Genomic DNA, 24,499 nt, shown 5'->3' with positions numbered 1-24,499 from the left:
GAAAGAAATTACAAACAGTCCCTTAATAATTTCAACTCCACAGGCTGGGCCCTCCAGGAAGCTCTGACACGCCATTCATCCCACTCTCTGTGCATCGTACACTGACTGTAAGTACCCGTCAAGTACAGAGCACACATACCACCACACTTTAGAGCATCGTTGTAGTACTTTACCTAGAGCCCTAGAAACGAACCAGCACTCCTACGCTGGATATTACCCCAGCCAAGCTTGGCTGTGTGTCAGTTAGTTTGTAAGTTGATTTGACACAAATTCAAACCCTCACCTATCGTCATGAGCTTTGGGTAGTGACCGAAAGAATGAGATCGCGGAAACAAGCGGACAAAATTAGGTTCCTTCGTAGGGTGGCTGGGCTCAGCCTTAGAGATAGGGTGAGGTGTTGAGACATCCAGAGGGAGCTCGGAGTAGAGTCGCTGCTCTTTCGCGTCGAAAGGGGCCAGCTGAGGTGGTTCGGACGTCAAAAGCAAGAGCGACGTTGTTATTGCATGCGAAATGACGTCCTGTCATCCATACACCATTTGGTGAGACCGGGCTGTGCAGCTGGTTGTGCAGCCTCCAAGTGTCTTAATTATACATTGATATGTAGTACTGTACTACTAGGATTTAAATTAACAGCTTGGTGACCCTGAGAGAAACACACTATTTTTTCTATGACCTCACTATTGATATGTGGATCATCGTGTGGATAACAAGCAGTTACAGACCTTCACTGTTATTTTCACTCAGCTAGAAAAGTCAAATAAGTTCAGAAAACTGCTTTTCTGCTCAAACATTCCCTCCAATTCCTCGTCTTTCTTCCTTCAGAGGCCTCGGAGACCAAGAGCCAGACAAGGGACTGGCTGTCAAACCGAGCCCCGGGGGAAGTCTTCACACTCCGGCAGAACTTGGCTGGGTCAACCCCTCGCCTCCATCACTATTCCTGCGAGGCCTCCGGGAGGAATGTCGCAGCTTCTAATGGGCACAGATGGCGCGGCGTCGAGAGCCAAGTAATGTGCGAGTGTCTGGTTCCACTGTTACATTCCTTCAAAGGCACAAAGTCAACACTGCAGTGCGCCATCGCGTGACAGCACGAATGCTAATGCGAACGGCCAAACTGTATTCCTGGACATGCTTTCATAATGAGACCTTTTCATGAACTCACTCCATTCAGACGATTCAGACAAAGAATGACAGGGAGCACATGTAAGGTCAAAAAATGAAATGATTTATTAAATGAAATTATTTACAGAAATGATTCAATGGTGTGTGAGAAATCTGTAAAATCAGTGATGCAGGTGAGGTAAGTGGAGAATAGTGCATGAAGATGTCGGATGCTGAAACAAAAGACAAACCAAACCAATTAAATCCAGGAGACGATTGGGAAGCTGAGAGCAGACTGAACTGGCCAGCTTTATGGGCCCCTTAGCATCACTTTAGGTTTAGGCAACAAAACCACTTAGTTAGGTTTTAGATAAAACTACATGGTTGGGCTTAAAACTACTACATTTGTAAACTGAAAATGAAACTGAACGTTGTGAACACGAACAAACAGCTGATTGTAACGTGAAAGTGGAACTTAATGCACGGGACACCAACAGTGGTCTCCTGGATGAAAGAAAGCCTTGTGTTTGTTGTTGTTTTGTTGCCTAAACCTAAAGAAGTTGTAGTTTTATTGCCTAAACCTAAAGTAGTTGTAGTTGTATTGCCTAAACCTAAAGTTGTAGTTGTATTGCCTAAACCTAAAGGAGTTGTAGTTTTGTTGCCTAAACCTAAAGAAGTTGTAGTTTTATTGCCTTAACCTACGTGACGTTTCATTCAGTTTTACAACATGTTAACGTGTTGCTTTTAAGTTTCACCTTCACTTTTATGGCGCAGTAGACTCCTAATAACCCATACCCAGTTTCCTTCAATTGACTAATAATTCCTATTTAATAACCTGATAACAGTCAAATCAGGTGGATGTGTTTACATTATAGTTAATGGAAAGCCTGGTGCCTTGCATACCGGCGCTAAAGGGTGCCTTGTGCAGCCAAATCTGAATGGCTTGTTGAATCACACGTTCTCTGATCGAGGCAGCCCACAAAAAACTGACCGGGTTGTTCCATTTCACAGTTTGTGGGTTGATAGGCACTCCAGATACCCAGATGTATGAGCAGGAGCACTGAGTTTTTCATGATAAGTCCCCTCTAAAGGCATCGAGTAACGATACCCAGCCCTGATAGTAATGCATGTTTAAGTAACTAAAACATGAAATTATGACTGCCAATGTCCTCTATTATTTTGGGGCTTTGGACCCAAACTTGGGCAGATACAGTATGGAACCAAATCCTACACCACCTCCATGCATCGTCACTACATCACATTCCAGCGGAAACAAGCTGAACAAAGCAAGTGAGTCATGAATATGTAGAAATGTAAAACTTGAGATAAGACAGAATGTGTAAAAAGTATGATTCACATCCCAGTATGTAGTAACACCTGTGAATGAGCCATTGCTTTGTATGTGTCCACCTGTCCGTTAGTTCTGCATTCAAGCAAGAGAGGTGTGTGTGTGTGTGTGTGTGTGTGTCTGCGTGTGTCTGCGTGTGTGTGTGTGTGTGTGTGAGAATGCCGTGAACCTTTCTGTCACTCTACATCTACCTGCCTGCCAGATGCCTGCTAACAAGGACCTAGCTCCTCGCAGGCTAATACTCTACCTGCCCATCATACACAAGCCCACACACGCACACACACACACACACACACGCACATGCACAGCATACAAACTAGGCAAACGGCTCGGCTGCTTTCACAGCCCGGTGCAGGTCTGACTAATCAGTGTGACTCACACATCTCTGTGTGCCCAAGACCTGGCCTCTGCTTAATGCAGGATGTCAGGAAGTACACACACACACACACACACACACACACACACGCACACACACACACACACACACACACACAGTAGCATGGAGGTGAAACCTACTCTGTATTCGGTGTGTGTGTGCTCATCTTCGTGTCACTAACGTTGTCCGTCTATGGCTCTGAATTGGTCTCTATCAATTATGTACCTGAGATAAGACCATGACAGCTCTGTGTGTTGGGGGTTGCTGTGTGTGTGTGTGTGTGTGTGTGTGTGTGTGTGTGTGTGTGCGTGTGCTTAGGTGTTGTCTCTGTCAAAATAGTGTAAATGTCAGACAGCAGCTAGTATCGCCCTCGCAGAAGGAAAGAGAACTCAAATGAACAGAGGGAGGGGGGGAGAGAAAGAGAAGCCAGACAGACCTTCTTTGCCCAAAGAAATGCCCTTTATGAAATGACAGATAGTTATAGTTCCATATAAAATGGTTAATGAAATGTCTCCTCGAAGGTGGAAACAACTGCAAATCTCACTGAGAATCAATCTCCCGGTCTGCAGTGCTGCGCAGCTTTCAGCTCCTTCACTGCTCCATATTGTAGATTCCCAACAGCTCTTATGGATATCCCCATGTAAAGCCTCAAATCTACAGCGCAGCATGGAACAGCTGACAGATAAAGTAAACAAGTGACTGGCGGAGACAGCTGAGCATCTCACTTCTTTTTAACCCAAAGTAGTTTCGATGCCTAAACATAACCAAGTAAACCCAAAAGCTCAGGGCGTTTTCACATTAGGTTGATCGGTACGGTGCCCGAGTATGATTGTACGACCCTGCATGGACCAAGTACTGAGTGTGAACTGGTTGCTGGAGAGATGCCAGTTTCTTCTTCTTCTAGTGGCGGAGCATCGTAAAACACTTCATTCAAACTCGACAGAAACAAAATAAAAACTCATCAAAACTGTCATCGTTAGTCTTTCCAACAATCACCAACTCTGGTTTAGCCGAATTATACTTGTATTTCCCCTCGTCCCTCGTCCCTCGTCCCTCGTTCTTCGCAGACAGACCATTAAATTAACTAAATAAAATAACAAACATCGGCCGACACCAGTGCCTATTGTCTATATTTTACGGACCCTCTCGCCGGCCTTCCTGCTGTATCATCCACGGCCGTGCGGTTCAGAGGATGAGATCGATGCATGATGCGCTCAGATACAGACATAGATATGAAGCAGTTTTATATGTATACGGATTTCGGAGGAGACCAGCGGCGTGGAAAAAAGCCCGCCCTTTCTAAACTACTCGTTAACTGCTAACGTTACTCGCGTTACATAGCGGTCCACTTTCATGTTTCGGTACAGTCGGCTTTCACACCTGATGCGAACCGTACCCGAGTGCACATGATCCGTTCTCCAGACCACCTCTTCAAGTGGACTCGGGTACGGATCAACGAACCGTGCCCGAGTACGGTACGGAGCGTTCACACTAATTAATGGACTTTGTGGACAAGTGTACACGGATCCGGGTCCCTGATGTGAAAGTAGTAAACCTATACGTTGGAGGATTATTTTGAAAAGACACTGGATGCATGTAGAGCCAACAATGTACGGCTGCATTAAGCAAAAGTCGAGGTAAAGCTCCACAGATTACCTCTCACAGATTGCCATCATTATTTTGCTTTACTTATGTTTTGGTGTCAGCAGAACTTAAATAACCGCCCGCTGGTTCGTCCTTGTTGAAGCAATGATAAAGTTAATAAAGTCTCAGACGAGAACTCTTACTTCTGAAACGGTGATTGAAAGAACATCAAAAATATAAAAGGAACCGAGAGTAATAAAACTAACGAACATGAGGTGTTTCAGCTGTTCAACAGTCTGACACCAACACCAACTGTCCTTTCAAATGCCAAGTGCGGCTTCAGCAGCAGAGCCCAGAGCTTCACTCCACTCGGTTGATTTCCATGTGTGCGTCTTTGGCAGGTACAGATGAGTTAGCAGACTAATAATAAAGTGTTTAGCACTGAATATTCAGCAAGCCGCACACTGCTGAGCACACGCTCCTGCTGGAGATGAATCCAGGAGCAACACATTTGCAGTCTTGCAGTACTGAGAAAACATGTCAGTACTTGGATGTTTATTTTCCGTGTGTGTGTGTGTGTGTGTGTGAGCCTTCACTTAATTTAGGCTGAGGCACAGTTGCAAAGAATACAGATTTTTACTTAAATGCTTAAAGCCACCGTCACTCACACACACACACATTTCAAGAAAGCAAAATGGCTGCATGTATGAAGCTATAGTCCCTTAACCAAACAACTCGCACAGCATACACATATTAACATATACATATACACACATGCACACACACACACTCCCAGAGGCACACTTCAGCTGTCAGCTACATCTGCCAGAGCGCGAGCCTCGTCTCAGCCACAGCTATATGGTTTATTTATATCTGTGGCTTGGCAAGGATTCACATACAGATCGAACTGGAGCATAAAGCCATGCAGACGCAACTTACACACACACACACACACACACACACACACACACACACACACACACACAGAGTTACAGCCACACACTCACTTGGAATCACTTAAACAAAAAGAGGGATGCAAACAAAAGAAACGTGTGCACTCGAACAGGACAAAGTCTGAGACAAAGCCACAATTGCTGTCAAATGTATTGTTCCTGTTCATTCATCAAACACACACACACACACACACACACACACACACACACACTGGTAGAATATGTGCCTTTAGATGCATAACAGCAAACAACCTCGAATTCCTCACAAACAAACTAGAATGAGGGCTGACAGAAGTAGAGAGGACGGAGAGGAGAGGGCAGGAAGATTTAACCCGACAGGACTGGAGTTTATGTTTCCCTCTTCATATATGTATCAAGCCGTGGAAATGCTCCTCTGCCTCGGCTCTGTCCTCGTTTGTCTCCTGATGGCTGAGATTGCATTGGAAGACTTTGTCTCTCAGGCAAAATGAAATGCATGGGAGCATATAACTTTTAGACATTTCACTGGTGCTTTTAACCACGACGTTTTTCAATATGTGAGCAGGTAGCAGTCTCATAAAAGGACACCCATGGATACTGAGGAACTGAAAGCGAGACCTTATTATTAAAAATAAATGCTGTTCTTAGTTAATTTGTCTGCAGTGGCCATTTGAATGTAAGTGTAAATTTACTATGAATACAATCCTGTGTTATTACCGCCAAAATATGTTGACTTTAAATGACCACACCAGTGGTTTTGTATATTTTAACCAATTTACTGCAACAGTCTACTGGTATTAATTTGCTTAAGTTGTCATTATTGTATTAGTGATGGCAGCTGCATGACGAAAATTGGATCTACTCCATTACCCAGATGTTTTAATAACAAGAAAATGTTGCGATTAAGTCTTCAGAAACTTTAAGAGGTGGTCCTGAATGTCATAGCAGCAGCATATAGATATGGATGGATTACTGAATGGGTCTACCGGGGACAGGTCCAGGGGCTCAAAGTGTCCCTGGCTTTCACCTACAAATGTCACTCAAAGACACATAAAATGACTTTAAAGAGACACAAAAAGACCAAAATAACTACAAAGAGATCCAGAAGAACCACAAAGAGACACAAAATGTCTACGAAGAGACACAAAACCACAGAGAGATGCGTAACGACGACAAAAAGAGACACAAAACAACCACCAAAAGAGGTTAAATAACTATAAAGTCTGTGTATCTTGTTCCTACTGTATGGAGGAGAGGTGGTGGGGCCTTTTGCATGTCTGTGCCCTGGGGCCCATTGTCTCCAAATGTGTATAAAACATTGAACACTAAGACAAATTTATAATAAAATACACATATTTGAGGAGAGTAATCAAGAATGAGCGAAGCAGATGTGATCAGAAGGTAATTAAAATGAGATCAACTTGTTAAAAATAACTGTGATGCCATATAGTACATATTCAGCCTGCAAATGTATCGTGTATATATACATTTGTAGTTACTGTAAAGAGCTAAAACTTGCTCACACACTTAAGAGTAGCATATTTTTTTCTTTCCAGCAGGCTTTCAAGGCTTCCCTGTTCACGCTCTAACTGGCCACATCTGTGGCTGCTTGTCTCGTGGCTGAGAGCTCGCCGCTGGATTTCAGCACCACGGACAGATGTCTGCAAAGCTGAGCTCATCTGGCCGTGAAGAGCTTCAGCGCCTCGGACAGAGACACATTCACACTCAGCTGTGAACGCTCCAGTTAGGCCGGGAAACTTTTCAGAACATCACCCTTCATTTTATTCATATAGTTTCTTCCAACTTATCCTTTCTTTCTCTTTTTTCATAAGGGGGTCGTGGGCAGCTAAAGCCTATTTGGTGAAATGCAGAGAGACACTTTGGACAGGCCACCAGTCCGTCACAGCGCTAACGCTGACATGCAGACACTCACAATCATCCCTGTGGGCAGTTAGAAGTCTCAAGTCCACCTGAGCCCGAGTGTGTTTGGACTGTGTGTGGAAACCAGGGTGTCTATTAGCAGAATATACTGAATCCACAAAGAGAGGCATGGCAGTTTTGAGCTGTGATAACCACTGATTGGCCCTAAACTGCCTCATATCATCTGGCTTTGTTGCTCTGACACTAGGATTTAACCTCACAAGAAACTAGGGTAACACTTCATTTTACAGGTCCGCAAATTTCATGGTAATTAAGTGATAATTAGCAAGTTACCTATTTGAAATTTCTTTGGAATTACTGCCAAATTACCCCAATATTTACCTCAAAATGATTCGAAAATGACTGTGTTTGGCGGTCTTGACTTTGGACTTGACTCTGGACTTTTATTATTATTATTTTATATCTATTATAAACATTATTTAATAATTATATTCTGTGATTTCCCAATAAGCAGTAATAAATAGCTGGTAATTTATTTAATAGATTTCCAGGAAAAAAGAATACAAAGTTAAATGATATGCTTTATTTCCATGTCTGCTGATGAATAGATGATAATTAGCAAATAACTTCTTTGAAATTTCTTAAAAAAAACTCCCTGAATCATGACATTAGCTACCAGGTGACATTTTTGTAGACAATAAAAGTCCAAGAGGGCTTATTTGCATGGGTAACATACATTTAAAGCAAATAGCAACTGTGAATTAAAAACCAAAATATGGTCCTCTCTCTAGGATCCATGGTGGAGAGGAGGTTGTGTTGCTCTGGCTCTATCTATCTGGCGTGGAGAGGAGGTTGTGTTGCTCTGGGTCTGGCTCTATCTATTCGGTGTGGAGAGGAGGTTGTGTTGCTCTGGCTCTACCTATCTGGCGTGGAGAGGAGGTTGTGTTGCTCTGGCTCTATCTATCTGGCGTGGAGAGGAGGTTGTGTTGCTCTGGGTCTGGCTCTATCTATTCGGTGTGGAGAGGAGGTTGTGTTGCTCTGGCTCTATCTGTTTGGCAACGGAGGGAAGCTGCTTGACATCCTCCTGGATCCACCTTCTCACATATGTTCACATTATACGTATTATTTTTTGTCCGATGAGAGGGTTGCACTGTAACGGTCAGAGGGTGTCGTATCCTGTACAGATTGTAAAGCCCCCTGAGGCAAATTTGTGATTTGTGATAAGTCACACAATGGGGAGATTTGTGCCTGAACAGAAGTGTTTTCCATTAGTTTTGGTTTTCCACCTCTATTTCAGGATATATTAAATAATGTTTATAATAAAGTCATTTTTATACATTTTGAGGTAAATATTGGGGTAATTTGGCAACAATATTTGCGGACCTGTAAAACAAAGTGTTACCAAAAATAGAAGTTGTAAAACGTTTCTAATTACTAGCATCATACTATAAAATTCATTCATAAAAATGGGAATACAAGAGACACGTAACCTCTGATATTGATTTTATTCTGTAAATATCTCCAGAAAATACCCAGTGACATCCCTGAAAAACAGAGAATTCTAAACTGAATCTGTGTGACCATGAAACAGTCCCCAGCTGGCTAGGAACCTTTCCAAAGCCCCTCTGACGTCAAATAGCCTCGAGCCATTTTTTCACAAACATGCCGGCTCGCTGACTTTATTCTGTGAGCGTACAAACCGGACACACACCTAAACAAATCAAAGTTTCCACACTGAGAAGGAGCCACTTAGCCAATTATACGTTGAATGAAATGGCAAAAAAGAGACACGTTATTTTCAAAGATGACAAATAAAAACTGTTTGTTACTATTCAGCCTTCTGCTCAGTTGTGACATCAAATTACAGGAAAAAGGCTTACATCTGTAGACACAGCTCAACACTAAGCCCAAGTGAAACAGCCTTGGGCGCTTTGTTTCTGTTTCTGTTTCTCTCTCTCTCTGTCTCTCTCTCTCTCTCTCTCTCTCTCTCTCTCTCTCTCTCTCTCTCTCTCTCTCCAGCAACGTGGCGTTCAGAGCACACAGACCTGCTGCTGGCTTCAGCTCGCCTCGATCTTTGTTCAGCACCGCGGACAGCTCCAGAAAATATAAAACCCTCCAGTGGCCTCGGGGCCTTTCAATACAATTCAATCCTTCACTCATCTGCAGCGTAACAAACACACCTGACCCTGTCCCCTTCCATGAGGATCCCAAGTTCTAAATTTAGACCAACCTCGACTGATTTTACTGAGAAAAAGGAAACAAAATCAACAACAAATTATTATAAAAAATAGAATATTTTTTTTTCTCTAATAATCTAACCCCCCCAGCATGATGCTTTACATTTTACAATGCTTTACAAGCCCTTCCTCAATCGGCACGATCTTAAGAAGGCAATTCTTATTAGCCTTTATTAGCTCGAGACTTGATTATTGTAATGCACTGTATGTTGGTCTCGCTTTTGAACTAACCCTTCCAGACGTGAACACATTACCCACCGTACTTTACTCACTCCACTGGCTTCTAGTTTGCTTTAGAATCCTGTTTAAGCTCTTGATGTTTGTTTTTAAAGCCATTAACGGGCCTCGCCCCGCCTTATTTGTCAGAGATTTTAACTCTCCGTGAGCATAACGGGGCTTGGTGGTCATCTGGTCAACCCGAGGTCGCGGTATAAGCTGTGGGGTGATCGTGCTTTTGCTGTCGCTGCTCCTAAACTATGGAACAAGTTCCCCCCCTGATATACAACCTGTCACTGACCTAGGACTTTTTAAATCTAAGCTCAAGACTTTTTTATTTAGATGCTAATGTAAAGCACTTTGGGTATCTTTTGGTTGTTGTAAAGGGCTATACAAATCATGTTGATTGACTGATTGATTGATTTTATTTGCCTTCTCTATTACTCTTACATTTTGTTGTTTGTGCTCTGTCCTCTCTTTTATTAACTTCTTCATTTGGTTTCCTCACCCAATTCATTTGTGTTGTGATTGTTTGCTTTGTTTCGACGATGTTTTCTGCAGCCCCTCGGCGTCTCTTCAGCTTCGTACCTCACTGCAGCTAGATGTGGCTGATCCTCCTTGTTGGACTGCTGACGAATCCAGATACTGGGTGAAGACTTTAAACAAGTCTACATCCTGTCTAGCGGCTCTGTGAGGCTGTACATAGACAGAGTAGTGCTTTGGGCTGAATGCAAACATCAGCATGTTAACATGCTTACAATGACAATGTTAGTATGCTGATGTATAATGATTTAAACATTCACGATCTTCATTTAGCATGTTAGTATGCTAAAAGTTAATAATGAGCACTAAACACAAAGTCACCAAGTCAACAATCAACAGAGTTATTCCACTTTACCCCGAGGAAAACATTGATGTCTGGAACCATATTTCATGGCAGTCCATTCAATAGTTTTTCTTTCTATTATATTTCTCTAAATAACAAAATGTCAACCTCATGTTGGTGCGAGAGGAAAAGTCAGGAGATTGAAAGTCATTAGAATTCATCCTCCGGGTACCGTGGATGGCTGGGGGAAAATGTCATGCAATCCCTCCAGTAGATGTTGAGATATTTCAGTCTGGACTGAAGCAGGCTGAAATATCCTGTGAGTTACATAACAAACATATTTTAACTCAATCCACGATCTTTTCCTAAACCTAACCAAGTAGTTTTGTTGTTTCCTATAAAAGATGGAAGTTTATTTTGAAAAGACTGGAGCGGAAAGTGACGTGTCCGTCACGTGTTGCTGGACATTCATAAAAAAGAAAATACACATTAAAAAAATGAGGAATAACTTTTTGTAAGATATCATACAGACCGTTGAATGTATGAGGATACGTCGCTACCGTGGCTAAAAGTCCAATTAATAATACAACACATTACATCAAGATGCCCTTTGTTAACAAGCTCAGTGTACAAAATTGCTTTAAGATTTGTCTGTATTCATAAAAATCAAAGAGTAGCAGGACAATTGAGTCCTCCCACACACTATATGATATCGTGAGCAGACGGTGCTCTGCCCTGATTTTTGATAGACGAGTGAAAGATTATCTGTGATTCCTTAAAATGAACACCAACAATCTAAATGATTATCGATCGTAAAGAGCGCTCCTGTTTTAAAATGCATCTCTTCTCTCTAGAAGAGCTGCTGAGAAATCACAAAGATGGAGGCTAAGTGCTGTGAGATACTCTCAGGGTATTGATCTAATCTGTCTCCTTAAATTTAATTTTCTACTACCTATTCTGCCTCGCGGGGCGACTCAAATATTGTGTGCAGATATGAGATGAAATGCGGAGGGTCATTTAAAAACATCAAGTTTGTGTTCTGGAGACAGAAAATAAAACCCTGCTGTCAGCTGAAGTTTACTGAGATCTTAGGGGATAAAATAATGTTTTTTGTTTTAGTGTCACTACATTGAAAAAACAGGTGAAGGTTGTCGCGATATTGGTCTAAAATATAAAGCATCACTAGGGAAACAGGCATGATGGACAGCCACTGCAAGATCACAGGTGTGAAGTGACTCATTTTACCAGGAAGTATAAAGAGCGACAAATGCCGTGGGGAGGTCGGGGTGGATGGGTGGGTTGAAAAACGCCGTACTTTTGCCCTGGAGACCGCTGTTTGTGTGAAACCAGAAGTCAACACTGATTTATTTGTCACGTCCGTACATAAATCACGCCACTTCCCGTGTTATTTTAACCCAAACCACGATCATTTCCTAAACCTAACCAAGTAGTTTTGCTATTTCCTGTGAAGATGGAAGTTTATTTTGAAAAGACTGGAGTGAAAATGTACTTACTGGACATTCGTAGGAAAACACAAGAATTTTGGAATCACTTTTCATAAGATATCATACCCATGAGGATACGTTGACCAAAGTGATGGACTGACACGCCAACATTGCCATCTCTATAGAGCCACGTTGCTAGATCAGTCTAATACAACATATTACATCAAAATTCCCATTGTTAACAAACTCAGAGTACAAAATTGCATTAAGATTTGTCTATATTGATAAAAAATAGTGAACCCAATACCCAAACCACAATCTTTTCTGAAACCTAACCAAGTTGTTTCCTGTGCAGATGGAAATTTATTTTGAAAAGACTGTATGCATGTAACAAGCGGAAATTGTTGCTGAAAAACGCAAGAAAATTGAGGAATAACTTCTCGTAAGATATCATACACAGTGTTGCATGAGGATACATTGACTATGCATGTGTTTTCACTTTCATTCATTATTTTGGCATGTGTTACGTGCCGTGCTGTGTTGCATGTAGGTTGTGTTTAATGTGCCCTCTTCTCTGTCTCCTCAGGTGCAGCCCTCCCTATTGCGTTATTTGTTTAATTGGAAATTACCTCACTTTCTGTTAGAAAGTAGCTTTCAGTTTGTGACTCCCTCCATCCCCTGGACCTTAAACAGAGGGAAACGTAGCAGCACAAAGTTTTATCATGTGACTGATTCCATAACCTTGGTGTTGCATACACAGTTTGTATATCTCAGGTTTAACATTTTGTTCAGGGTTTATTTGTTAAATAAACCAAAGTTAACGCCTGAAGCGGCTGATGAGAACTTGGTCTCACTCGCTGTAAATGTTGGATGACGTTCAGCCTTCACAGATCGCTGTTGTCGGGAGGTGATTACCGCTTGGCTTCCCCTCTGACTCGCTGACTATTTTGCCCACTGCTCAGCTAAATCACTGATTGGCACCTGGAGGAACAAGACGTGGTGGAATATCACCTCCTGAATGGAGCCAGTTTGCTGATTGCCAAAAAACTGTAATGAAGCCCCGTCCAGAATATAAGCTACTGTGGATTTCTGCAAACAAAGAGTGGAAGACGGCCGAATGAACTGCAATCAGGAAAATGATTCCTTGTGTGTGTGTGTGTGCTTGTTTATGTGTGTGTGTGCATGCTCACACATATGCCACACTGGAGTTTGAATTCAACAAACATTAGCAGAGCTCGTCTGGAGGCAGAGATAAGCCCGCTGAGTTAAACCTCAGTGGGTGGAGCCAAACAACCACAGTTCCTCTGGTTTACGTATACTGAAGTCCTGCAGGGGAAACCTAACAAAAGAAGTAAAGCTGGAATAATTCTTCTCCAAAGATATATACGTAAACGTTGAACTACACAAAGAAGGTCGTCTTGGAACCAGCTGGGAAAATCCAGAACGGCAATCTGGCACTTCAAGTTACCCAGTGGACTTTTCTTATGAACAAACACAGTTATGAAGTGAATGACCTTGGAAATAGTAGTTTAGGACTCAAAGTCCACTTAGGGACACAAGCGTGTGTTCAAATATTCCATTCCCTTTAAAACAAAAAAGAATAACTAGAGTAGAGTGTTGGTTCAGGTCTGAGGGTGGGCCAGGTAATGGTGCATGTTTGGGTCTTGGTGTTACTCCAGTACAGACCTCTACTTCTGGTGGTGGTCATGTCTATCACAGCCTCAGCAGGGTTTAACACTGTGACTGTTAACTGTTGGTAAATGTGTGAACACGGCATAGCAGGACAACACTTTATGTCAAAGTGTCACAGCCCATCGTAAGGAGGACCGTTGCTGCTCTCTAAGCTTTGGCGAAGAAATCTGTGGACAAAAAAAAGCAGAAAAGCAGGCATCACGTGGAGCGTAACCACCGCAGCGGCGGTCCAAACCACTAAAGCAGGCGGTTTGGCTGACAAACTGGAGAAAAAGCAGCGGAGACCAGGCACCATTTTGTGTTTTATCAAAGCAGTCATTTCATTCAGTATTCAACTAATTCAGCTCACAGCTAGGAAACTGAGAAAATGGTAAAATCCATAAACCACGTCACTACATGGCATTAGGAGATCCATATCAAAGCTGGCATGGACAAATCTAATGGATTTTACAATTTCAGTGTTGCTCTTTATGTGAATTAAAACTTTACAGTTCAGTGAGCCTTGTGCCACATTCATTTAAAAAAAGTGGATGGAAATTAAAACCATCTATGGCATGTCTGAAAAATAAACCAGATTAAAGAAAAGCATTAAAAAGCGTAATTGGTTAATGACACCAATACGTTCATATGATTTCCACTTCAGTCAGTTTTAATTCCCATATTACTGTAACATTTCCTCCTCACAGTCTGAACAGTATTTACTGTAAACTACAGATCTCTCTTAAAAATGTATTATATTCTGAATGAAACTGATTCACAAAATCTAATCATTTCCACGTCTTTCTTCAGCTTTGACTTCCACAATCAGTGTTCAGTTTACTTTAGCTTTTGGGGGAGCCCTATTTGTTCAGGGGTAGGAGCTAGACGGGGGTACAGTACACATGCACGCCATGTGCAAAAATACATCATCAGTACGTTTCAATTCATACAGAGAATATTTAGCCTGGGACAAAAACAGAAACAGGAAAAAATATTCACTGAGAAACAATAAAAAATGCAGTGGAGAGGCAATGATTTGTGTTACTTGGCTAAACAGACCAGACCAAGGCTGCATCCCATGAGAAATATGAACAAGCCCATAGCCTCAAATGTTGGTCTGCTGCGGTGCGTAACATGTGTTGGATGCACCACAATGCATGGATGGTCACAGCAGGAGGAGACAGCATTGTGTTTATTAGACACAGAGTAGTGGAAATTATTATCAATCAATCAATCAACATCAGGAAATAATAGGAATAAAAACACAACATATCATAAAATTGAGAAAAGGTACATGAAGAGCATAGGGACAATGTCACAGCACTACTAGGTATTAAAAGACAATCTAAATAAAAAAGTCTTGAGCTTAGATTTTAAAAGTCCTAGGTCAGTGATGTTGCGTATATCAGAGGGGAACTTGTTCCATAGTTTAGGAGCAGCAACAGGAAAAACACGATCACCCCACAGCTTATACCTCGACTTCGGGACTTCTAAAAAAAATTAACCAGATGACCGCAAAGCCCCGTTATGCTCGCGGAGAGTTAAAATCTTGGACAATTAAGGTTGGGCAAACAAACATCAAGAGCTTAAAATAGATTCTAAAGCCAACTGGAAGCCAATGGAGTGAGTAAAGTATGGTGGGTGATGTGTTCACGTCTGGAAGTGTTAGTTAAAAAGCGAGCAGCAGCAGTTTTGCACAAGTTGGAGGTGCGGGAGGGAAGACTGGTTGAGACCAACATACGGTGCATTACAATAATCAAGTCTCCAGCTAATAAAGACGTGAATTGCCTTCTCGAGACCGTGCCGATTGAGGAAGGGCTTTCCTTTAGCCAGAAGATGAAGCTTGAAAAATCTTGTTTTAACAACAGCCGTCAAATGTCACCCCCAGATTTTTTACAGTTGGTTTGAAATAAGAAGCCAGAGCACCAAAGCTCGAGTACCAAACATAATGCATTCAGTTTTACCTTCATTTAAATGAAGGACATTTTGTGACAGCCACTGCTTTATGTCACTAATAGAGAGACAGAGAGTTCGGTGCATCACTTCCATTAGGCTTCATAGGTAGATAGACTTGTAAATCATCTGCATAACAATGAAAAGACAGATTGTGCTTGACTATAATTGACCTGAGAGGCGGCGTATATAATGAAAAGAGGATAGGTCCTAGAAATTTAGATTATGCACCAATAAACACGCACAATGACAAGTGCTTTACTATTAGCCTATTATTTATTTCAGGAACTTAAATATACAGAAAACACAAATGTATACAGTGGCACTAAAAATGGGATATTTCAGAGCTCTGGAGACGATGCAAAAAATCTCAAGTAACAATTACTGGGCTGTGAATATCTTGTTTCCTTTTAAAAAGTGAAATACAAATCCTCCAGCGCAGTAATAATCTAATATGTTTTCAACACAAATCAACCTTTTTCAAGAATTTTCCACAAATAAAGATCAGTATCATAAACCCAGACAGAATCAGGCAGATCACTGCACATAAATCAAGAAAATGTACATGTAATTGAGGGAAGTTGCATTGAAAACAGGGTGACGTTACGTTCATTTGACAAATGCTTTTGAGCAAAACGACTTACATTTCTTTCCTCCACATACATCAGGAGGAGTTATGAGTTCAGCGTCTCACTCAAGGACACTTTGATATGTGGAGCCACGGATCGTCGCCAACCCGACAATTAATGGCTGACCCCCTCTACCAACTGAGTTACAGCTAGATGTTCACCTTTTTTAGGACTACAGGACTTTTAGGACTCGATAATGAGCAGAAACGAGTTATTAATATAAAATAATTGAGGTTTAATTGAGAAAGCTGTTGTGCAAAGCTACGACGAGTTTTATATCTAACTATACTTCACTACATTTGTTTTACTTTAATCATGTTAAGATTCAAAAGAGACAACTCATCTTTAGCTCTCGCACATCATCTTCCTCCTGGATTGACGGCTCTGTCGGATAATTCCACTATAAAAAGCAGTTTTCATTCTCGTGTGTCAGTTCCCAGCGGAGGACAGACTTCAGCTTATTTTTGGATGATGGATTTGGCTTTTAAGTAAATGACAGGAGACTGTTTTTGGTTCTGATAAACACTCCGCATTCACTCTTGACAAGTCGCTGGGATGAAAGCGAGGCTCCACACCTTTGAAACCGGAGACGAAACAAACGTGAAGACAAACCCGGACAGCTAAATATGGAGGGTTTTAATTTACGTAATTTACAACAGAAAATGTTGCAGGAAAGAGTTCTGAGGTCGCAGGAATCTGCCGATGAGTTTGATGACTGTTCTGCTGAGTCAGCAGTCATAAATTGAACACACAAGTGTGCACGGTTAGACAATAGGCGTACTGTATGTACATGCACACACACTCACAGGCTGCAGCACACAAAGCTGCCATTCAACATTTACAACCTTGACGAATAAAATAACTGTCAATGGAACCATTGTATTTTTAACTATACTGTCATAGCTCGAGCCTGTCAGTCTTTAACAGCCCTCTCAAACACACACACACACATGCACACACACACACACACACACACACACACACACACACACACACACACACAAACAGTGTCAATAACCCTAATTGCTGTCTGCCTCACTAAAGCTGTCACTAAGCCTTTGACCTCCTCCTGTCATGAATACACTATCTCCGGCCACCTCTTATGCACACACACACACACACACACACATTAAAATAAATCCACACACCACACCTTCTCTCCTCTCTCTCCCTGTCCATCTATTCATCCATTGCGATCAGTCATTTACTTGTCAATCATCTGCTATGGCAGCGTCCTTTTTTTAAATTCTTCGCATCCTCGTTTCCCTCCGTCACTCTCACTCTTTGCTGTGTATCCAGCATCTCTGTCAGTCTCTCTTTCTCTCCCTTATTTCACCACTCACTCAACTCCCTCACTCTCTGCTAATAGCTGAATGAAAGGGAAATAGGGTCTGCGACAAAAGTCCTATTCACACAGGACTATTAATACCTGGGGACCTTCAGTAATTTGTAATATTTGTGCGAATCTGCCATATCCGTAATTTTCCAGAAAAAAAATTCCACCACCAATTACCGAGCAAATGTTGAGGTTGTTTTTTGGGGGTAGTTTTGTCGCGTTTCACTGTAATTATGTGGTATTAAATGACGCACCAAAAGTTGTTTCACAGCATTAACTCTGTTGCGTGAAATGACACGCAAAAAACTTTAAAATGCGCTATTATGACACGCTGAATGTCCTTAAAATGTTGTGCTATTTATACGCCTTCCCATGAGATCAGGTTGCACTAACAGATTCACTGCACCCGATTCAACTGTTATCAGGCCATTAAATGGGCGTAATCAGTCGCACCATAGGTGTGGGTCATTATGGGCCTCCTACGCCTACTATGTTGTAAAAGTGAAAGTGAAACACAAAAGCAACACGTTCTAACGTAAAACTGAATAAAACATCACCTTTTGAACACAAACAAAAAGGCTTCTTTAGGTTTAGGCAACAAAACTACAACTTCTTTAGGTTCAGGCAAAAGAAAAAAAAACAGTTAAGTTTAAGGGAAAACATAGTGTTTCGGGTTAAAATAACTACAAACACAAGTACACATCGTAGGTTCCCTACGGGATGTGAACTCCAGTCTCCCAGGTAAAAGCCTTGTGTTTTGTGTGGTTATAGCAACTGATATGCCTATTAAATAGCCTGACAACAGTCTAAACAGCTATGCTCTACCTGATTTATATCACTCACCACAGTCACATATAGTACAATACAATTTTGAAATGTGCAACTGCTTGGTATATTTTCCCATATAAAGTTCTGATTTGATGTCACTCTTTATAACCAAAACTGTGTCCTAAAAAGCACAAAGTTGATTGCTGCAGACGGGGAAACCAGGACTCACCACCATTAGATCGTTCACCTCTTTCATCCCTTTGGGTGCTGTCAGTTTAAAGCAACACAGATCTGTCAGGGCCTGACGGGACTTCTCGGTAATCGAGTCTTCAGACTTCAGACTGCAACAGCAAGGTGTGAGAACACTCTGTTATTTTCTTTATATTGTTCTTTTATTTGGGTCACTCTTAAAGGCTTACACTTCTGCATTGCACCTCTCAGAGATCACTTCTTAATCAAACAGTGCTGTGATATCTTTTCTCTCTGTTGATGAAGTAACATTCAGTTCTTGCTAACAACCCAGTTTTTCTAGTTATTCAAAACAGCATTTTTTTTTTAGATCATCAAATGCTAAATCTTTCTTGACTATGAGTACATGCTGTGTTCCATCAATCAACAATAGCGGGCAGTAACACAGAAATTCATCAGGTAATTTATTACTTTCAGATTGGGCGTGACATCAGGCGCCGAACGTGAGCTCATTCATGATAACTGCCAATGTGCCCGAGTTAGTCAGCCCGCGGTGATTATCTGGCTCTGCAGAGAACATAATAACGCAGGGGCCCCAACCTCTAAAAGGCAATCTCATCTGCTAATCCGATCTTTGTCTGATGAATTATAACTGCGGAGATGTTTCTGCAGCTGAGATGTATCAAACGGCATGTTCAGACCGGCCGAGACGCCTGCTGAGGTGAAGCCGTGTACACATCAGAGGGATGAATGGCTTTGGTAAACATTCACGGCTGCTCACCCACACACAGAGAGAGATTAAAAAGAAAGAAAAAAGATAAGAGGGATGCTGCAGGTTTTGATGTATTTTGGGGCTTTGGGGGTTTAATGAGTAGAGTTTTAGGTCCTTTTTCCCGCCATCATCAACTTCCTGCTTAGAAATTAGCCTACCGAGCCTCATTAAGGTTACACGCACACACAATAAGTTATGGTATACCAGGTTGATTGTACCTGGGGGCTTTGAGCCACAATAAAGAGCAGGACCATGTGGGAAATCGAGGAAGGTCTCATACTTACAGTACATAAAGGAAGTCATTCACTCATTCACACACTTAAACAGAGGCAGCGAAAAAGGCAGAGCAAAGACATTTCTCTATGCCTTCATGCTTTCACCCTCAGCTACCCGCCGACTGAATTAAACCGCAGAGAGAGAGAAGGTGAGACGTGAATTGCATAGCGTCAACTGTCAAGGTCAGTTTAACTTCAACAGCTAACTGCTTTCCAAAGAGTGTATTTTTTCTCAGGAAGACGGTTTCTTATGAATTTCTCTCTCTGCTTTACTGAGACCTGTCACAGTACCTTTGTGTGTGTGTGTGTGTGAGAGGGAGAGAGTGTGTGACTGCTTGCTATTTAAAGCTACCTCTGCGGTGGCAGAGCTGAAAAAAATAACAAGTCCCTCAGGTAAAGAATCATCTTAGTTTATTTGAATTGTAAAACGCTCATTTTCTTTAAGTTAAATTCAGTTTCAAACAGTCAGCATACAATGGTATTTTAGAGACTGTGGTGCTTCTTACTTTGTGGCGTTTAGGGAAGGAGTTAACATGGAAATATCCCGTGCACAAAGCCAGGTAAAGAAATAGTTTTCCCAGTTTGGTCTAGAAGAACTTGACTGGCCTGACCTCAACTCCATCCAACACCTCTTGGACTGAAATGCTTTATTGCCCAACATCAGTGCCTGACTTCTTCTGGTTCTTCTCGAACACCAGTCTCCTGGTTAAAAGTCAGGTGTTTCTCGGACCCATCCACCTGCCCACCATCACTTATTATACTACGTCACTAATTCTTACCATAACATTTATACGTGGATGCGTTTACATTGCAGTCAGTACAGGATACATGGTGTACAAATGACAAGCGGAAATCAAGAAAGGCGTACTTATTGCACAATAAAGGCCTTGCACATTATCATGGCATTCATACGCCTTTTCGAGCGAACGGGCTGGTTGAACTCATCGCTAAAAAAACATGGCCGATCAATGTTAAACTTGATGTAATGCTTTTAGTAAATAAATTGGCTCATATCTTAAATTTGAAGCTATATTCACTAAGCACACTTGTTTTCGTCATTATTAAGAACACTGTATACTCACAAGGACACATGAAGATTTGCATTGATGTCCTATAGGCTTACCTCATAACCTAATGCTAGCTTTAACCCAAAACTAAAGTCTTGAACTTAAAATGAACCATTAACTTTGTGGGGACCAGACTGTCGTCCCCAGATGGGTGATGAGTCCCCACAACGTGAGTGTGTGAACAGGTTAATGTCCCCATAAGGTGGTTAGTACAACATACGAATGGTAAGTTATCTCTCTCTGTCGTCCCATCACCATAACGATACTCTATATTACACAGGCACAAATCTACCACAGGGAATGTCATAACAACAGCAAGGCAATGCAGATGCATCACCACATGCACAGTAGATACTTTCCAATGATTGACAATAATCATGAGAGTGAAGGCCAGTAGGAATTGAATATGTAAAGCATGTCTCGAATGTGACACAGGATGTACTCTAAGTATGGGAACGCAGGGTCTCTGAGGCCACGCACCCCCAGAGTAGCAGCATTGGTCTATCCGTAATTACACCCAGTATGTTCAGAGGATGCAACAGCCTAAATAATTTGGATAGAATATACCACAGCAAGTTCAGTGGCTCGCCAGAAAATGTCCAATTCGAGCTTACATGATTCTTAGATTTGATGAAATGAAAGTTTAATGATCCCTGTTGGGAAATTGGGCCACTGCTGCAGCAACTATAAGATGAAATGCAGACAGGGGCACACTAAATTGAGATCACAGTAGGTAAAACACACAAAAAAGAAAGATATAATACAATGAAATACAACTCCTAAAGGCTTCCATCTTGTATCTCATTACACACAAGGCTTCTCAACTGTTTCCCATCTCAAGTCAAATGCCTATAAGGTAGTCATGATCCATTTAGTACCAGACACATGAAAAGCTTCATATGCGGACACATCGCTCGGTACAGTAGATATGAGGACGATAGTACATTTCTTTTGATTTGATTTGAAGTGTTCGACAGGTAATTAGTTACAATCTTTCCCAGGTTTCCCTGCAGGCTTAACAGTATCTGTCCAAATTAGAGTGAGGGAGCAGAAAAAGGAAATGGTTCCCGAGTTATCTTCACACAGAGCTGAACGGTCGTATAGACACTTCATTTGCAAGATAAGGTTAGCCTTCCGTAGCCGGACCTTTCCGCTCACTTCGTTTTCGCACTGTGACAGCAGAGGAAAAAAAAAACTCATTGAAATGGGAATGAAGTCAGGAAAAAAGTCAAGACAAAATGTAATCTTTTTCAACCGTGTGGTGTTTATATCAGAGGTTGTTGTGTTTTGTGATGGGCACAAATTAAGTGATTGGTCAGAATGTAAGGATAAGAGGGTTGATATGAAAAGAAACAGGGTGGAAGCTAATCAGACTTCAACATCTACCAGCTGTAGAGTCAAAATGGAAATTGGTATATTCCCCGTGAATCATCCAATCACTGTGAGCTAAGATCTCACGGTTCAAGTAAAGGCCAATCATGCTTCACTCTCCACAAGCTCTTGTGCGGAAAGTGGGAATCGTTTTTCCCTGTAAAACATCCACTGAGCCAGACTAAGATCAGATAAATGAAGTACACCTCGTGTTCTTCAGCTATTCAAAATGTAATTACCCAGTACTGTATCTGCCCAGGTCTGCCTGCAGGCGAGTATCTGTCTGAATGAAAGGAATAAATAGCAAATGAAATGCAGTTGTTCACACCGGAGAGCAGAGCGAGCTTTTATCGGAGCTTTCAGTGTGTCGTTTTGTTGAGTTTCTTGTACATATACATAATGTTTATATCAAGACTTTCATTCCAAATTAAGATATCAAGTTAGGGAAATAACACTGATTAGGCATAATGCTTGATTGAACAATAGGAGAGCTAATTCTCCTGCATTATTTCAAAAGGATGACTTGGATAATTGGTTGAGAAAGTTGTATTGTCACTTTCTGAAGTTTCAAAATATTGATTTAGTTTTTTTAAGTAGGTGGAAACAGAGAATATAGAAAACAGAAAAATACAATATGTGCTTGAGAGATAACAAACCCTGAGGGGTTTTCTAAAAACAGCTTACCAAAAGAAAATAATGAAAATCTACATGACCAAGAAAGGCATCAGTGAATAAGTCAATATAAAAAAAAAAAAAGGAAAAGTTAACGGAACAACAACAAAATGCACAAATAGGAAGGGTAATAAAATAAGAAAAGAACTGATTTAATCTAAATAAGAGCTAGAAACTCGATGTGAAGAAGACTTTAAGGAACAAATAGCATGTGTAGAAGCAGTTGCAGTAGTAGTTATAGTGGTAGTGATAATAGGAGCAGATGTTATTTAGCAGTAAAAGGTGAAAGGTCTCCTAACTCTGCCTCTTCCTGCTAGCTTAAGCAAGCCTCGCAAAAGCTATAAGTAGCAGCAGTAAGTAAGTCTTACCTCACAAAAAGTGATTTAAAAATGAGTGACGCCTGTTTGTGGCATTGCTTCCCTTGATCTGGGATGCGCCATGTCTATGGAAAAGTCCCACAGACCCCCCGCACTAATCGCTCGTTTGCATGCTGAGATCCGATCAAAATGACGAATGATAACGAGAACACATTTTAATACCCAATGTAAATGTGAAAACCCATAGATCGGATGCCATATCCAGGTAATGTGTCCGAGATACCGATCAAAAGTTAATACCAGGTATAAATGGTGCCTCCGGGTCTTAAAAGTGAAGCCAATGCTGAAGTGCCTTAAACTTTCTAACAGCCAGCAGGGGGCGACTCCTCTGGTTGCTAAAAGAAGTCTGATTGTATAGAAGTCTATGAGAAAATGAGTCTACTTCTCTCTTGATTTATTACCTCAGTAAACATTGTAAACATGAGTTTATGGTCTCGATCTCTAGTTTCAAGTCTTCTTCAATACAGCATGATGTTCATTTAGTAAATTATGGTCCCATTTAGAGTCAGATATACCATAAAGCAGGGGATGCTTTAGGGCGGGGCTACCTTGTGATTGACAGGTCGCTACCATGGCGTTGTACGGTCTGGGAGTTGTCCGGTCTGGGAGTTGTCCATGTTTTCATCATACAACTTTAACCCTCAAGGCTTCAAAACGGCAGTTCACAAACCAATGGGTGACAACACAATGAGTACTTATTATATTTAGTCTATGGTCTCCATAGGTATGTGACAAAAAAATGTTGTCGGTGTAATCCACATTTCCGAGATGACTCAATTGACTTAAAGACACGTTTGTGCTTATATTTAATGAGAGAAACCAACATTGACTGTTTGTAAGATATGGAAAGAAAAAAAACTGTCTCTGGTTATGAACTTTCATATTTAGTTGCAATGTCACACTACTTCTGTCTTAAGCTTGATTAATGCTTGATGTGGGCGGGTTTTCGTCTGTCCGTGCACATCCAGTATTTCTGGATACGGATGTATCGTGAGTTTTCGATACACTGCCCCCTACAGTTTGGGAGAATATCTGTTTGCCGCGAGTATAAAAGATCCAAACATTTCCACGTCAAGATTCCACCTCTGCTCATGTCTGTGTGACCGTCCGTACGCAAAACATAACTGGATCTTTAGAGGACTCACTCCAAGCATGTGTGCAGAATTGGTGCTATTTTTTTTATTCTCACGCCTCCCCTTAGATAACCTTTGCACATCACTGTTTTGAAGTAAAATCATTTGTCAACTACGAGAACTGCAGAAGTTAGAAGGCATGCTTTTTGTGCAACTGCTTCAATAAAAAGAGACTAGACGTGTGAGAGAGACATGGCAAAAGATCAGAGGTGGAGCAGCTCTCACTGGGATACTAGAACAGATTCTAAATTGCTGGCGGGGCTCTGTTAGAGCATCACATTTGCTGCATTGTGACAGCTAGAGCCACTCCACAGTACACCATCACTCCTGAGTCTGAGACATT

The 24,499-nt window shown here is 41.5% G+C and overlaps 1 protein-coding gene and 1 long non-coding RNA gene across 2 annotated transcripts in view; both read right to left on the bottom strand.

The window, feature by feature from the left end:
- Window positions 1–15,650, bottom strand: part of LOC119485161 — a 569,585-nt gene extending 553,935 nt beyond the window's left edge. Inside the window, exon 1 of the long non-coding RNA XR_005206201.1 lies at window positions 15,555–15,650. This is a non-coding gene — a long non-coding RNA (uncharacterized LOC119485161). The remainder of the gene's footprint in view (window positions 1–15,554) is intronic.
- The window catches only part of LOC119485151 (protein phosphatase 1 regulatory subunit 29-like), a 261,463-nt gene that overhangs the window by 223,396 nt on the left and 13,568 nt on the right, over window positions 1–24,499 (bottom strand).

The sequence above is a fragment of the Sebastes umbrosus genome, chromosome 3 (genome assembly GCF_015220745.1).
Source record: "Sebastes umbrosus isolate fSebUmb1 chromosome 3, fSebUmb1.pri, whole genome shotgun sequence".
Lineage (NCBI taxonomy): Eukaryota > Metazoa > Chordata > Actinopteri > Perciformes > Sebastidae > Sebastes > Sebastes umbrosus.
Note: the sequence above shows the minus strand (reverse complement) of the source record. Positions and strands in the feature narration are given on the sequence as shown.